The sequence below is a fragment of the Rhinopithecus bieti genome, unplaced genomic scaffold (assembly GCF_001698545.2).
Source record: "Rhinopithecus bieti isolate Rb0 unplaced genomic scaffold, ASM169854v2 scaffold_26569, whole genome shotgun sequence".
Lineage (NCBI taxonomy): Eukaryota > Metazoa > Chordata > Mammalia > Primates > Cercopithecidae > Rhinopithecus > Rhinopithecus bieti.
The window spans coordinates 24,374-29,162 of NW_016811895.1; the positions used below are offsets into that span (position 1 = coordinate 24,374).

General features: G+C 37.3%; 1 pseudogene across 1 annotated transcript; it reads left to right on the top strand.

The window, feature by feature from the left end:
- The first annotated feature begins 42 nt into the window (after window positions 1-42).
- On the top strand, window positions 43-1,201 carry LOC108544227 (multifunctional protein ADE2 pseudogene; annotated as a pseudogene). The gene has a single exon (XR_001889772.1). The product of XR_001889772.1 is annotated as a multifunctional protein ADE2 pseudogene (transcript).
- Window positions 1,202-4,789: the final 3,588 nt, after the last annotated feature.

Consider the following 4,789-nt stretch of genomic DNA (forward strand, 5'->3'; position numbering starts at 1 on the left):
AAAAAAAAAAAAAAAAAAAAAAAAAAAAAAAACTGAATGAGGGTAAAACAAAGTCCATGAATTATTAGATAGTCCAGAAAAAAAAATCCTCCCGCAGTCCAAGGACCAGATAACAGCAGGAAATGCAGTTAGAAAGAATCACCTGGAAGTAAAAGCTGGAATCTCAAATAAAATTACCAGTTGTATTTTTCAGTTGTTACAGGAGGCAAGTGTCAAAACTGCTTTCACCAGAATATGTGGGGAGACAGACAGCTTTTGCTGCTCCCGAGTGTGAAATGATTCCAACTGAATGGGTTTGCAGAAGAATAGCAACTGATTCTTTTCTCAAAAGAAATCCTGATGACAAGGCAGGATATAAGTTTTACCCACCTAAACTGGAGATGTTTTTCAAGGATGATGCCAGTAACAACCCACAGTCATCTAAGGAACAGCTAATTGCTCCAAAATTTTGCTTTGGCAGACTTCTCATAGGCCAAACTGAAGTGGGTATCGTGTCATTTTACACAGGCTTTTTTTTTTTTTAAATATTGGAGAAATCTTGGTTGCTCCAGAACTGTATACTGGTTGATATGATGATCAAATTTGGTGTTGATATAACCCCCAAAGAAATTGTTCTTGCTGATGATATTGATAATGATTCCTGGAGACTCTGGCCATCAGTAGATTGAAGCCAACAGAAAGACAAACAGCCTCATCAGGACCTCAAAGAAGTAACTCCTGAAGGGCTCAAGATGGTAAGGAAAAACTTAGAGTGGGTTTCAGAGAGAGAAGAGTTGCTTTTGAAATTAGAAAGTCCACGCAGGATGGCAGTATTGGTAGGCTATACTTCTGATCTTGGCCACTGTGAAAAAATCAAGAAGTCCTGTGGAAATCTTGGCATTCCGTGTGAACTTCAAGTTATGTCTGTGCATAAAGGACCAGATAAAACTCTGGGGATTAAAGCTGAGTGTGAAGAGGATGGCATTCCCACTCTATTTGTGGCAGTGGCAGGCAGAAGAAATGGTTTAGGACCAGTGATGTCTGGGAACACTGCATGTCCACTTATCAGCTGCCCTCTTCTCATGCAGACTGGGGAGCTCAGGATGTGTGGTCTTCTCTTCGACTACCCAGTGGTCTCAGCTGCTCAACCACCCTTTATCCAGAAAGATCAGCTCGGTTTGCTGCTCAGATATTTGGGCTAAACAACCATTTGCTGTGGGGCAGGCTGCTGTTCATATTTACTAATATCTCCTTATAGGCAGAGAAGTTACTATAAGGACATTTTCAAATTACTCTCTTATCCACTGTATGGTCATTGTCAAGTGATAATATAATTAAAGAAATATCTTTCATAAATGCTAATAATGTTCTATTATAAAGCTCTAGAGTTATTACCTGACCTATATGTCAATCCATAAGTTTTAGGAGGTAAAACTGGCTATATTTTAGGTAATAAGAGCAATGTCGTTCTCATTCACTCTATTGTCTTCACAAAATTCTAAGGGTATAGTTCTAAATTTTCAGTTAGTATTTCAGAAAGTGATTTCTATTTACATGTACATCTGTAGATAAGCTCTGATTTTCTTTTAAAGAAAAGTTGAGATTGGGTAGAAAACAAGGTAGAGGAGCACTGTTGTGCCCATGGAAAGGGGACTTTTCTGAGACCTTCTCTGCTGGTTGTTAGAGCAATTTTCCATGTAAACAGTAGAGTTACCTTTGCCATGCCAAATGAAAGATTTAGTGAATCTTACTTGGCTATGTAACAACAACAACACTCAATCATAAAATGAACGATTTGATTTTTAAGATGGTCAAAATATGTTATTAGACATTGCACCAAAGAAGATATGCAGATGGCAAATAAACACAGGCAGAAACACTCAGTATCATTTGTGGTAAAAATTATCTTCTTTATACTTTCCTGTATTCAATTTTTTTCTACTATTAGTAGTATTGTATATTACTTCTATCAGAAAAAATAATTTTAGTATTAGTTTGGTCAATTTTATAATCATGCTTGTATTTTTTAAATCATTTAAATCATGGAGAGCAAACATTGCTGAGAAAATACACCTATTTTATGGACGATGGGGTTTTTTTTCATTTTTTCACATTTTCAACTTTCATTTAGTGAACATATGCTACTTTTATCCTTAAAAAATGTTTAAAAAATCAATTTTACAAGCATGGGGTAGGAAAACTCTCTTGTTAATAAATGAAGTGAAAAATCTTTGTACTTTTAGTTGTTCATAAGTTGAAAATGAGTAATGTGATATATCTTTAAACACAAACTTCCATGTTAGCTACATTAATAATGCTTCTTTCCCAGGAACTAATAATCCCCAAGCATATTCCCTTTTCATATCATTTCTGAAATCATCCATGCTATTCTGGGCACCATTTCAACAAGCAAGTTGACCAGGTCAAGTTCACCCAGAGGAAAAGGCCCAAGGTGAATACTCAGGAAAGCATGTGATATCAGAAACTCTAAGGCATCAAAGTCTAAGGAAAAATATGAAGATATTCTCTAAATACTTTTGAGGCTGGCATTTAAAAGAAAGAGAATGTCTTCTCTGAATTATCAGAAAATGGAGCTCTATCAATTGTTAAGAATATCATTGCCAAATAAACATTCAAGAACCAGGAGAATGACAACCATATGGGTTCCAGGAACTGTTTGACCTATTTTGAGGCAAACTGGACAGGATCTAATTTGTTTCTTGAGTCTCAGGAGCCCTTTCTCTGATAGGGGGAAGCAGTGGTAATTGGTATTCCTCGGGAAATAGTATTTCCTCAGAGCCAGCATCAAGTAGTTCCTGAAAGTCTGGGGCATTTTTTTCACAGCTATTTAAACCAAGTAAGTAGTACTAGAACCCTTTGGTAAAGGCTTGAAAGAAGATTCATGTACCTCATTTGTGGTTATTATAGCAGTATTTATCCCTGAAGGAACATAGTCTCCTTTATTGGAGGGATCTGGGTCTGATGGAATCATTTCTGGGAATTAGGTAAAGGGTCATGATTCTCTGTGGCTCAACAGACTACTGTTCATTGGAACTCTTATGTGTTCTAAAAATATAGCAAGACTCTAATGGTATGCCTATCTTTTTTTTTCTTTTTTCTTTTTTTTTTTAGACTGAGTCTCACTCTGTTGTCTAGGCTGGAGTGCAGTGGCACAATGTCAGCTCACTGCAACCTCCACCTCCCAGGTTCAACAGGTTCAAGCCATTCTCCTGTCTCAGCCTACCGAGTAGTTGGGACTGCAGGTATGTGCCACCACGCCCAGCTAATTTTTGTATTTTTACTAGAGACAGGGTTTCACCATGTTGGCCTGGCTGGTCTCGAACTCCTGACCTCAGGAGATTTGCCCACCTTGGCCTCCCTAAGTGCTGGGATTACAGGCATAAGCCACCGCACCCAGCCTATTTCATTTTTTTAAGACCCAGAACTGTGGTGTGTTTTTGGCACATGAAGTTAAGTGGAATCAAATACATAGAAAACACATCACGTTTCTGAGAGAATTATATTGGCAAAAGTGTCAGCAGCCTGGACTTGAAAAAGCTGAGGCTGTATGAGATATAAAATGACCTCTGAGTCTTCAGTCTTCTAGAATTAAGAAGGTGGGTAAGGATGGAAAAGTAAGGGACTTCCAGTATGCAGAAACAAGAACTTGAAGAATAATAAATTAAGATGCAACTCCTAACGAAAATAACTAAGACTTAACCACGAAACATTCCTTGCCCCAGGATAGAACGACCCAGAAATATTTGTACAGCAGGCTTTGGGAACAACTGTTGAGCAGTAACAGCTATATGCCTACCACTCTTTCTCTTTCTAATGAAAGTGTTTATTTCTGTTACTGTGCCCTCACACCACAATTGTACGTTAAGTGTAAGCAGTAAAATTGTCTTTATTATTCATAGATCTCTGACTCAAAGGAAAGCACATCTAGATTTGCTTTATATCACAAAATTCTGGACTTCCTGGCCTGATATCAGGGTTAGATGAAGATGGAGGGAATATAAGCATGTGAATAATCATGATTAATAGGGAAGACCGGTAGATTGAAGTATTTGTCCAAATTCTTCACTTCCCTGCAATGGTATCTCACATCACATATCACATGGCCTCATGGTAGGTACAGTTCCCTGTCTTCTCACTGTGAGTTTGGCTAGGTGACTTGCTTTGGCCAATGCAATATTTGATGAGACATGAGCAAAGGCTTGAAATTAATATATGCAGTTGGGCTTTCCCTACATCATTTTTTGCCATTATTTTAATAAGAATATAACCTGAATAGTTTCTGCCCTTCTAGCTTGGCTCCAGAATTAAATGCATTGAACAGAACAGCTCCAGCCAATCTGCAAATCTGCAGTTTGAAGAAGATCCACTTCAGTCACCCACAGATACATGAGCAAGAAATAAATGCTTATCACTTGCCACTGATACATTGTGATTTTTTGTCACAATAGCTTTTTGCAGCAATAGTTTACTAATATTGGGATCCTAGTCCCCTAATTCTTTCACAAAATTTATTTCATGAAAATGTGAATTTATATCATGAAGTAATCCATTACTTTGGTGGAAAAAGAAAACACCTAAATTTGTTTTTTTCTGTTGTTGTTGTTTCTCAGCCTTGAAACTACAAAACATAAATTGTTTCAAAATCAGATAAACTACTGAGTTCCTGCATCAGTTGTGGTTCTTTGGTTGTACATCATTACAGCTAACTTAAACAAAAGAGACATTCATTTAAACATTATCAGAAGTTAATGGAATTGACTGGAAGCCTGAAGAATCAGACTGGAAATCA